Source organism: Halichoeres trimaculatus, unplaced genomic scaffold, assembly GCF_033239565.1.
Source record: "Halichoeres trimaculatus isolate MK-OKI-2021-1 unplaced genomic scaffold, fHalTri1.1 fHalTri1_scaffold_11, whole genome shotgun sequence".
Taxonomy (NCBI): domain Eukaryota; kingdom Metazoa; phylum Chordata; class Actinopteri; order Labriformes; family Labridae; genus Halichoeres; species Halichoeres trimaculatus.
The window spans coordinates 11,833,246-11,845,992 of NW_027437189.1; the positions used below are offsets into that span (position 1 = coordinate 11,833,246).

The window sequence follows — 12,747 nt, forward strand, 5'->3', positions numbered from 1 at the left end:
AGGGGGGTCTCTCATCTCAGGCCTGCAAAGAATATCCACTTCACCCAACTCATGCACACTTACTTGCACTTGAATATGCAAGCACACAAAGTGACACACACAGCAGGGGAGCTGAGGAGTGTACACAAATACAAAGCAGGTTTCTTCAGAGGGACAAGGTGATGATAAAAAAAGCATTCATGCAAACATGTAGTCGTAGGGGAAAGTAGAAAAATGAGAAATAAAAACTCCTGATCTCTCACAATTTACCTGGAGTTTGCTAATAGATACAAAAAAGCACAAAAAGTAATGTCCCTGAGGAGCAGCCAGACAAAGCAAATCATATCTTTTCAGCAAGCATTTTAGTTTCTTCGACAGAGCCAGCCAGAGACTCCTGGCCTGTGAGGTGTGGATCAAACATGGGCTGCTGCAAAGAGGGGAGGATGTACTGCAACACTCACGCACAAAAATAAAGACTGAAAAAGAAAATGCAGTAAATCTAGCTTATTGTCTTCATGAAATATTCACATGACAAGTGTTTGTAAGATCCCAGGGCTTCAGTTTTATTTAACAGACTTGTCAAACTTACAGGGAGGCAATTCTTTTCACAACTTCTTTTTATAACTTTGTACTTTCAGCTGCTGAAATCCAACAGAACATTTCTTTTCCTGGCTGTGTGCCCAAAAAGCCCAAATGGCCACAGACATGGGAGGGGAATAATTGAATCCAGGTGGATTTGTGGAGTGCTGGACTGAGGAAGTGATAATCCAAAGCTCTGCCTAATTGCCAGAATAAAGATGGCGCCCATTGTGGGGGTGGCATCAGTGTTTATCAAGGCAGTGTGGCGTGGGATTGGACTGAGCATTAGGGCTTTAGACACTTTTGTTTTGTGAGGTGTTACAGTGGATTTGAGCAAATATTGGCCCTCTGGTTATTACATGGTCTGATTGTCTGCTATGCGACTGTCCATAAGCTCTGAACGTCTACCCTAATCTGAGAGGAGGCTTCAAATAATTAGTCAGTGAAGCACTCTCGCAGCCCAGCGCAGTCAGCCTTATCACTAAAAGAAAATCCTTGGTCCATTTCCTTCTCACCCCAAAGGCTTACAAACTCTCACCACTGTTTAAACCTCCAGAATAGAAACGGGTGATAAAAAATTACCCAACACGTCACTTTCAGAGCCCATATCCTGCTGTTTCTGTCCTCAATTATGTAAAAGAACGGCTCGGTCTGACAAAAGCACAATCTTTCAAAGGTGTTAAATAAAAGGAGGGCTTACTTTGACTCTGTAGACTAATGCTCTGTTTTTCAAAACTCATTTCCAACATCTTTCTCAGATAATGAAAAATGTCTCATTCATTGGAGAGAGCTTTAAATAACAATTCAACATTTCTAAACTAACATTTTGAAAAGAAACTACAGGTCTGTAGGAAATGGTCTAAGGGTTTGTTTCAGTGCTGTATGACTAATCTTTTGGCTACACCGACCAGTTAATGTGGGAGATATTTTCCTGGACCAGTGATGGGGCTAAAATGACCTAATTTTAGTTTGATGTGACTTTAAGCACAAACCTAGAACACATTTTCAGCAAAAAGCACTATAAAGCAGAGTGGGAGCTATGACACTGGAGATAGTAACACCTGAGGTTTGTTTGTCCAGGCTACATCGTAATTTTGCTTCAGCGGTTGATGTCACTGCAGAAAGTTAAGCTTCATGAAGACAACTTACTAAAAGTGGAAACAGGGTTATAGAACTATCCAGAGTGAAAGCCTTGAGGGGAAAATGAGCTCTGGAATACAGCAGCTTCCATCTGAAACTCTTTGGAAGCTCAGCGAAGCTTGTTAATTTTCAATCTTTTACAGGTGATGGATATCTACCTCACTTGTCAAACAGAAAATTTGAGATACGCAGAGAAACTGACACTCGCTGCCCATACACAGCCTGGAACTTAATTTTAGTGAAGTTTATATATCTTATGGAGAGTCCTTTCCCTTATAACACCTCCAGAAAGGATGCCTACAAAAGTAAGGTCAGTTAGAATTTTTGATCCAGGGGTTCAGTGATACTACAATTTGAGAGGCTTCAGAGTGAGAAATTTTACTTAGCTGAGGTGGATGGGTAACATTCATGCAGACAAATAGAACCAACCATGTCAGAGGGAAGACTACATTAACTTCACATAATGTACATTCATTTAAAGGTAGAGTCTGCAATTTTTTTTGTAATAGTCAAAGTATAGTCAAGTGCACAGCTCTTGAGTCTCTCCAATGTAGAAATGCAATGCTGCAGGTGGTTGCTGGGCCTGTATTCCAGCTGGAGACTGTGGGTGTGCGCTGCTGCTGGCACTGAGCCAAGGAGGAGGGGGAGCCCAGTTTGAATTTGTGTTTGCTAACAAGTAACAAAAATTCCTACAGAACCTACCTTTAAAGACTTAGCTCACCGTTAAAGATACGCTGAAAGACGTGTGAACTATGACTGTTGTCATTTTGGTCCCTTACCAGGGACAGCAGAACGTTTCATGGTATTTATTCCCAGAATAACTAACACATAATAAGTATGTGATGTCGAATAAAAACTATAAATTGTGGCTTAGAATATTCCACCGGGATTTTGATCCAGACTCTCAAGAAGTAAAATGATCCTGAATATTCTTTTAAGGCCGTAATAAAGCTGAATTTTAAGTAGGACTCTTTTAACAGGTGTTAAGTTCTCCTGCTGTCTCATCATTGGGCATCACTGTTTAATTTCTCAGGCATCACAGCTTTGACAGTAACAGATGTGTCAAGTCTTGACAGTCAGGACGCACTGACAGATGCAATGGGCAGAGGATCTGGTCATTTTTCAAAATAAAATTCCCTGCAGACTGAAAAAAGTGATCCACAGACAGTCTGCAGTCTGCTGAATTACGCCACTCAAAAATGATCAGTCAAAGCAAAAACAAAGCTCTTCAGTGGAGTTTATGCTGGACTACAGCCATGAATTAAAACACAGCTTAATGTGTGAAGTTTAAAATTTTCGTTATGTAACAGTCCTAAAAGCCCATTGGATCCCTCCATGTATTTGAAGCTTACAGGGATTAGACTGAAAGCCAAAAGCATAAGTCTTACAAGTTTGAGCGACTGAGACAGCAGCAGTGACAGGTAACTGGTGGGCATCAGACATGCATTTCATTTATTCGAGCACCTCGCATGATTTACATGCACTTAAAGCTGGATTTCTGCAGCACATAAGGCGCTCAACAGACTGCTGCTGCTCCTGAAACATTTTTTTTAAATGAAGACTGAAATCTAATATCAAGTGAACCCTGTGAAAATACACTGCATATCAGCTTGTGTGTTATGCTGCGCCCTGGAAAGGAGCTTGCAGGGATAATTTAAAGAACGCGTACAACATAACCATGATTTAATTTGATATAACAAGGCATTATGATTATTATGTATTAATTAATTACCCCTACGCACAGTAACCTGCAGTACACAGCAGGGTGCTACATCGTGTGGCGCTACCTTTTTGTACACTGGTAGAATACCCTGAGTAAGGGAGACGTTTAAGTAAATGTGGCTCTTTAATTCAAAAGACAGCACCTCTTCACTCTCCACAACTTGCTGGGTCAGAGCAGAGACAACCTGCTGATTAGTGTTAGCACATAAACAACGCTGCTGTTTAGGGAGGTAGAGAGAGCTCTCTATCATTGATCCCAGCATTTCTTCCCAGCTATCAGTGGCTTATATGGATTTGGAGACTAATTTGCAGTGAATATGTGAGTGGCGTTGTGATGTGCCCATGCCCCCACAGCAGTGCTCCTCTGGGTTTGAGTATTATGTAAAATAGGCCACATGTCAATACAGGTTTCTCACTCCAAAGTATTTGTGGAAGCCAGGTAAAGTAAAGCCTGGCCAAAAGGTACCCAAGGACGTACAGTTAGAAATTGACGACAGATTTTTGTAATGACGAAGTAAACATTCTTCAAATGTGTTTTTCCTTTTCACAAATTAAGAGCCTTGTTATCAAAGAGGGTAAAAGGAAGATTCACCATGCAGTCATGACACTGTAATGTAATTACCCATATGCACTCTCCCATTTTTAACATATACAAATGCAAACTGAGATGGAAATGTTTCTTTGCTTTGAAAAGTCAGTGGCATCAAAAGTAATTTGTTTTCTGTAGGATCCCATTGAAGAAGGGTCAAATGTAGAAGTAGGAACCACTGATGATATCTGAGCAAAGGCAGTGGTCAATGATAAATTTGCAACTATCTAGTGTTCATGCAGCGAAGACCAGAGTTAGCATAGAGGAACATTTACGTGTTACCTTGCTGTTTTAAATACTTGATTCTGATTGGTCACAACCTCATAACAACAGTAATCAGTTCTCCACAGCAGAGATAAAGCTATGAATAACCTGATCACACATCCTCTTAAGTCAATGTGCACCAAGAAGTTTATGTCATTTCTGCCTGTTAACATTGTGGCAAAATGTTCCAAATATGTAAACATGGCAGCAAGAACTTTTGTTTAGGCTACAGGCTGGTCTGAGACAAAGAGTCCAAAGCAAAGGTAACAGGCAGAAGGGAAGAAAGATGAAATGGATCACTGACCAAAGAATTACAGGAGCAAAAACACACAAAATCTGTCTTCACTCGGACATGTTGGATCAAATAGGTTTCAATTCATTTTAAGTCAATTTGTCAACTCACACCAGGTCCGCTCAGCTGTGTTCCAACTGGGTCTTAGCTCAAGCCAGTTTGAGCCCTCTGGATCAGATACACAAGCTTTCTGTTTTTGCCAAATTCTGGAGCAATGACGCATCAATTTAAACAGAGCAGATTGAGCTGAACAAGGAGTTAGGCACTGAAACTACAACAAACATCTGACTTTTAAAACAAAATCAACTGTGTCAACACCAGATCAGGCCAAATACACAGGCAGTGTGAGTTGGCGCATGAAAGACTGAACAGTCAAAATACAACTGAGTGGAGCTGGAGTGGACAGGGATCTGATGTGTGTCTGGCCTCAGGGCCTTGCTCACCCTGTAAGGATTCAAATTTGCACAACAACCCATCTACCATACAAAATCTTTTTATTTGATAACCAGAGAAGGAAATATTACAATATCTTTCTTCTCGTTTATCTTTCTTTTTTTTCTCTTCAGGGGTTGCTACAGCAGATCACTTGGTTTCACATGTTGATCTGGCAAAATTTTATTGGCTACCCTACCTTACCTAACCCTCCATATTCAGGACTTGGACTAACGAAAACCCTGGCTTGTGACCCCACTAGAGGCTAGTTTTAATCCTCAAAATAAGAGTGTAAATTGGTCTAAATTAGGTTTCAAGCCTCAGTGGTATATTATTTTTTCTCCTGAGGTTGCCATGTAACTGGCAGAGTGCTAGACTAGCAGCTGGTTCACTTTCTTAACAGCATCTAATGACACTGAGTCTTTATTTGCCTTGAGTCCCTTTTAAGTGGAGCAACACACTGTAGAGAAAAATAAAAAAGGATTTCTCATGAAGTAGAAGATGCTCCAACATGACCAATAACACAAAAGTCTCCAAAGTGTGCAAAAGTGCTGAGTTGAAAAGTTGACAAACACTCTGTGCCACTGATGATTATCAGCACCAGGCTGTTGTCAGCACTTTTTTGCACAGTTTGGCACATTTTGTACCATCTGTCACATGAGGGGGTCAAAACAGAGAGCGTTATATGCAAGGCAAGCTTCGACTTGATTGAGAATGCTCTCTCTGCTGTAACCAATGAGCTCCCTCTTTCTACCCTTACTGCATGTCTAAATGAAAAACTGGCACACCTGCACAGGACTAGATTGAAGCCATAAACAGCATGTGATGGATTTTACTTCGGTTAATGATGATAGTGAGAACAATGATCAGCAGCGAAGAGAGCAGCTTCAAAAATAGTATCTCTCAGGTGCAAATTTCTTGGATCCTGCCCTCTTTCCCTCTCCTTCCTCTCGTCTCTTCTAATTTATGTTTTCAACCTTGACTACTGTCATAAACACTTTTTCAGCTCTCTGGTTTGACCCCTTATGTGAGGACAGCTGGATAATTTTACATGCAAATACTGCAGATCAGCAACTTCTAAGGGGCACAGTGAACTGCTGAAACTAAGATCTCTGAAACCCTCAGACAAAATTAGGGACACAAACTTTATTTCCAGGTTACTGATTTGCATTTCTTCTCTTTCAGGTTTTCAGGGTTTGATTTCAGAGGTCCCTGCATGCTCTCGAGTTGTTAAAGTCTGCAGTCAAAATAAGAACAATCAAAGCTCAAAGTGACCAAGAACAGCCAACGGAAGTTGGTTATGCAAATGTCTTTCAGAAATGATGAGCACACGATGGCAGTCTGAGTTCTGCTAAACTTTCGTTAAATGTATGCAGGAAGGAATCATCCCCTGATTCTTAACCTAGACGATTTATCCCAGCCTGATTGAATTAGACTGCTATTGGAAACCTGTCGCCCATTGACCTCCTAAAGTTGTGGCCTTCCAGCTGCCTGCTCTGGGAATAGTTTTAATTACAGACAGAAATTGGGTTCGATTTTATCCCCATCATGAAGTGAGAAACCCGTACAGCTAATCATCGCTTCATCGAGACAAATGAAGAGCTGATGATCTGCAGAGGTTGCTGCAAAAGTGCACGTGTAAATTAATTGCTGATATGCTGGTATGATGGCATGCACATGAATAAAGGTAAATTCATGTTTGTTTCTCTTTAATACATGTACAGGGAGTACAGTGTGCAGTAAAGCGAGTAGACTGTAGTGAAAACAAATGTGGCTGTCTCCAGATGATTAACCACTATTGATATATTGTCTCTATAATGTAATTAGGATAAATTCCAACAATGTAGCTGTTCGTCTGTTAATCACTCTCACCATGGTGGACAGTGACAGAGGGAACTGTGTGATGGATGGTGACACCAGTTTGTTGTTACCAATGACCCAGATTTTAATGATTCCAGGAGGACTAAGTGACGGTACAGCTCCTCTCAGGTAAGTCAAATAGATCACAGGAATCATTCATGATAAGGGCAGAATTCATGCTGGTTGCTTCGAAACCACAGAGGAAACAATATTCCAATATTGGTTGACATAGACCCTATTCAACAAGAGCAGGGTGTTCATAATGTTCATAAAACAGATAATATTTTTTTTCTAAATAATCTAAACCTTTCTCTACTAAAATTATTGCAAAGAAACCACATGTAAAATTTTGAAATGCTCTTATTATTTATGTAAAACATGAACATGTTTGAAATTTAATGCCAGCATCAAATGTCAAAACAGTTGAAAAAAGGCACTTTTTTTCATATACTGCATCATGTCTTCAGTACACATGAAATATTTCACCCTTCACTGATAGGATGTCATTGTTCTAATAGTTTGGGGTCAGTTTCTTCTTTATATTAGAGCCTGATGCACAAAATATTTTAATAGGTGTTTTGTCAAAGTGGGCCAATGTGGCACCTGGACTCTTCTACTACCGAGCCATGATGCTGTAACGCATACAAAATTGCCTTTGCTTTCGCACCGTGCTGATTAATAGTTGAGTGGTCCTGGAGTGCAGAGGGTCTAGTGGTCTAGGTCATACTCCAGGGGGGTTCGCCCTTAAGCGGATGGCCCAGGTTAGGCTCCACCCTGTGACCTCTTTCCTGCATGTCACTCCCTTCTCTCACCCTGTGTCCTACTTTATTTATGATTTGTAGATGCAGCAAAGAACTGCGTTTACTGACAAAGATTTTCAGATGTGAATTTTTGGCCTATGCAGTGATTTCCACTACAGAGCATGTCCGTTGTTGATGAAGTACTGCCTCAGGGCCCAAAGATCATTACCATCCAGTACTGGTTTTTGCTTTTTCTCTTGTGTTCTTGCAAATTCTTAGAATCCTTTATGGTGTTATGTGCTGTACATGATAAATCCCCAAATTTGTGTAATTTAATGTTGAGGAACACTGTTCTTGAATTGCTGAACTATTTCCTCACGTAGTCCCTCACAGAGTAATACACAACTTCCCATCTTAACTTATGAAAGACTTTTTCGTCTTCCTGAGTGTTCTTCTTATTGCCATGTTATCAACCTGTTGTTGATTAATGTGATTATTTGGAAGATGCCACTCTGGAGTTTTTTATTTTGATGCATACACAACTTTTTAGTGTTTTTAAGTTACTTAACCAAAACATGTAAAAGGCTCATCTATAAAATTACCATGTTCCTACCACGAAAAAATATATTTTTTAACACTGAAAATGTGTTTATTGCATTTCGACTGTTTTTATTTTAAGTAGGCTCTGGATGGTATGCTGCTGTTAATTTGAGTCAGTAAACTGGGTTAAAAAAGACGCGTTACTTTTGGCTCCAAATTGCAGTCCGGGAAAATAAATACTTTTTGCGGGTACAGATTGTCTCAGAATACACACTTTCTCTCAGTTTTGTCTGTTGATAGGAGAAAGGCAAAAACTTTAACTGGTTGGGATTTTAATCTTTAAACCAGCTGTATAAATACACCATGGGCTTTAGCCTACAGTTAGCAACCTGAACACTCTTAGTTATTGTAGAGACACTGTGCATGGTTTAAATATTTATAACACATTTATTTTCTCTGCTGTGCAAAACACTTGTGTACATCACATGTTTCATTAAACTCATGTCTTAAAAGCATGTGCCTGTGCTCTGTCCCTACAGAAGAAAACAAAGAGACTGAACACAATCCTAGGTTTTAATTAGCTGAGTTGTAGCGCATGCTCATCTTCTACGTGCTGCACGGGGAGCGCGGGGAGTGCTGCCTTCTTGCTCATTATGTACTAATGAGTTGTCTATTAATGAAAATGGAAAGCATTTATTTTGTGAGCACAAAGGGTTCAGCTGGATTAATTACTGCACTACAGCAACAAAATGAAAACAGAAAGTGCAGCATCACTCTTGTGTGGCACATTACCCATTAACCAACTGTTATCAGGGCCCGGCCAACGCTGCTGCATGACACACAGCAGGAGCAGAAAGTGTTAGCACAGGCCATTAAAACTTCATGTGCACTGAAGGTTTGATACATTTTTCCACCATTTCTGTAATGCACACATGGTTATTCTTGTACAAGTCCACTTTGACAGAACACCAAGTAACATAAAACACTTTTTGCGATAATTATGATGGCATTTAAACCAGCGGGCGCCCGAGACCGCTTTTCCTTACTGACAAAAAAAAAAAAAAAAAAGACTTTAAAGTTACTGCATGGTGGTATATTTTAATGTCACAATAAGGGCAGAAAAAAAGCATGATTCTTTAGAAGACATTTAAACGGTGATCAGAATCATTCTAATAGCCTGTTGATAGCTTGATTTCCCACTGGGCTCTCCTTGGAGAGGTCAGGGGCATGGAGAGCGTGCAGGCCCTGGCAGCCTCAGCAGATGGTTCTTGATCAGATATTAGAGTCTGGGCAGGGAGGTCATCTGGCCACGAGAACGTGCCCTGCCTGAGGGATAACAACCCTGTCTGAACCTCCGTTTCCAGCTCTGGTTCCAGCGCCAGACCAATGGCTCTGAGTCGCAGCCAGACTAGAGGGACATTGGAGCAGTGACAGGCTCGAGTCTTTAAGCCTTGTGACAATCTGGGTGAAAAACAAACTCAGAAACATGCTCTCCGTTGTAGTTTATTCTCCTCCAGGAATTTGTTTCTACACGATTTGGTGACAAATGCTTATGTAATTGCTACTGCTGTCTGTTCTCTCTTGTAAAAAAAATAATCACACCGATAACCGAAATCCTTCTTAGCGTCTTAGAAGAAAAGCTATCCTTTCATTATCCATCACTTGCTATCCCTATTGTAGTAATGTCTGGAGGAAAGACAAATCATTAAATAACAAGAGTGCATTTTAAAAATGTGTGATTTGAAGCATCAATTGTGTCGTATTAAACGCTGGGAGATGGAATAACAAGCACGATCAGGTCTTTGTTATTAAAATCGAATATTAATCTTTGGATGACAGTGCGTGAATGTCTTTTGTGGGAAAAAGGAGCGATAACATAAATCCTACTTAGACAACTCTAAATCATCTATTGGCATTCCTGTCTTCCATTTTCTGCCTCATCTCTCTCAGCCTCTGAGTCCTCCTGCATTGACTAACCCACAGAGAAAGTGGGGTGAATAAGCACGACTTTCTGAGCTTTATTTATCCTTTCCCCTGTGACAGTGGCAGTCTAAAATGGCAGGGCTTGGAATATGACCTTCAGTTAGAGTGCTTCTCCATCAGTCATCACTGCCACCCACAGATCAGACAGGATGAGGAGTAGTGGCACCCTTTGTCCTCTTACCCTGTCCATGAAACATTTCTCTTTTTTCTTTCCTTTCCTGCCCCCTATAGCTTGATTCCCTTCCTCTCTTTATTTACCTTTGCCCCCCAATTTTCTGGATGTCCTTTCCTTTGTTGTCTCCCTGCATGTGGTGTAGTCCTGGCAGGTAGCATATGGAGGCTCTATCATGAGTGCTAGAATATTTCACAGAAATTTAGCCACATGCTTTGCATGATGTGAACAAAACAATCCATGTTAACAGATTCTAGATTAAAAAAAAAAGCATAATGTGTACGCAGTAGAGTTAGTTTTAGAACAAAGGGTGTTTTGTATTCAGTATTTCAGGGCGTGACGGCCAATCCTGTAACAGCAACTTTGGTACAGAAAGGTAAACACAGTCTATACGGAGTATAGCAATACATATATATATATATATATATATATATATATATATATATATATATATATATATATATATATATATATATATATATATATATATATATATATATATATATAGTGAAAAACTGAAATCTTATCAAGTGTTTTTGTCTTATTTTCAAGAGAAAATGCCTTTAAAGACATGATATGAGCCAGATTCACTTGAACAGTCTAGAAAAATGTCTTATTTCAGTCTAATTAGAGAGAAAAATTAGGCCTAGGTTGCTGTAATTAGGAAAAAAAAAAGAATCTACCAACAGAACAAGAGAAAAGTAACTTGTATTAAGACATTATTCTAGTCCCAAGCAACTTTTTGAGCATTTTTTTCTTGTTTCGTTGACAGATTTTCTTTTTAATTTGTTACAAGCAATTCAGACATCAATTTTGTCTTTAAATAACTAAAAACAAGACTAGTTTGACTAGTTGAATGTGGCCCATATTTAGTACAACAAGACTATTTTTACCTAAAATACACACAAAAAAAATACACAAACACTTGAAAAGATTTTACGTTTTCTGCAGTGTGGTACTGATAACAACTCTGGTCCACACCCTAACATGATAATGCTGCAGCAGTGATTTCTGGAAGGGGAGGAACATTATTTAGTAGGTTTCTCTGAATCATTGCTGTAACCAATTTGACGCTGTGGACCTGCCAGACAGACTCAGCTGCTACGGCTAACGCCATCGTGTCATTATCATCACACTAAAACACTGATGTAAATTTTGGAACATCTTCAATCTCTCTCTATTCTTCTCTCTAAGCCCAACACAGTCATGGGTGACGTCTGTCTAATATGAGTAGAGATGGGTATTTTTTACATCTGAAGTGACATGGTATTGATGCTGGTACCTGGCAATTGATATTGGTACTCAACGGTACCAATGTTTGGTACTTTTGTGTGTGTTTATGTGGTAATAAATATTGATTAACTTAATAATAAAATCTCAAAGTTTTTCAGTTAATCATATTTATTTTTCATTATTTAAACTTGCAATACTGTGTTCATGTCTCTTCCACACCCTCACAGTCACAAGGATGAGTTTAGTTACAGAAACACGGTACTGTTTGATTTTATGTGAATTGTTACTCGGTACTACAGACAGAATTTGGCCAGTACCTATAAAAGTACCTAATTTGTTACCGATCCCCAAACATGAGTCCAGTTCAAGGTCAAGGTTTCTGCCTGTTAAAGGACGCTTTTCCTTGCCATTGCAACTCACCAAATGCTGCAAGATGTTTTGCTCGTGGTGGATTAGGATCAGACAAAATGATGTTGATGTTGAGTCTTTGTCTATAACACTTCTGGGAAGCATTTTGAAATAATATTTGTCATGGTTTGGTACTTCATAAATTAAGAATGATTGAAAGACTTAAAAACAATGACAGTTCAACATCTGGGTAGTTCTTGCACACTATGCTGCTCTAATTTACACTATTTGGCTCAATCAGTACCTACTGCTTGTATAGCATGTAGTTTTAGATACAGCCCAAGACTTCCAACTTTAGTGGTGTTTATTTTAACACAAATCTTTGATCTGAGCACAAGGTCAAGTCAAGAGCTGCTAATGAGAGAGTAAATATTGCAGTGCATAGGAAGGTAGTGTAGGTTGTGTTACAGTGAGATGATACAGGAGGAAACAAAGAAAAGAGGAAGTATAAAAACAAAATAAAAGGATAGCTCTTCAACAGAATCATACTTGTCACATCCACTTATCCCTTCATCAACCCTCTTTGTCCAGGCCATTAACAAAACGTCTGATTTTGTTACACTTCAAAACACTGAATTATGATACTCCATGTTTTGTGTTGTTGGATCCACTCTTTCTCAGTGAATCAGACCTGATAAGCAGCAAAGTGTTGGCTGATTACAGTATTCAAAAATATGGTTAAGAGTGGCTGTTTCACTAAATGCAGGTATGAAACCCTTGCACTTATACTCTTGAATTAACTCAACACCCATCCTGCCCACAGCCTTGATACACCTAAAAGCACATCCTCCATCAGAGGTACTGTTTGTGTGAA

The 12,747-nt window shown here is 39.5% G+C and overlaps 1 protein-coding gene across 2 annotated transcripts in view; it reads right to left on the reverse strand.

The window, feature by feature from the left end:
- The window catches only part of LOC141799037 (cadherin-4-like), a 283,324-nt gene that overhangs the window by 158,053 nt on the left and 112,524 nt on the right, over positions 1–12,747 (reverse strand). The window lies entirely within an intron of this gene.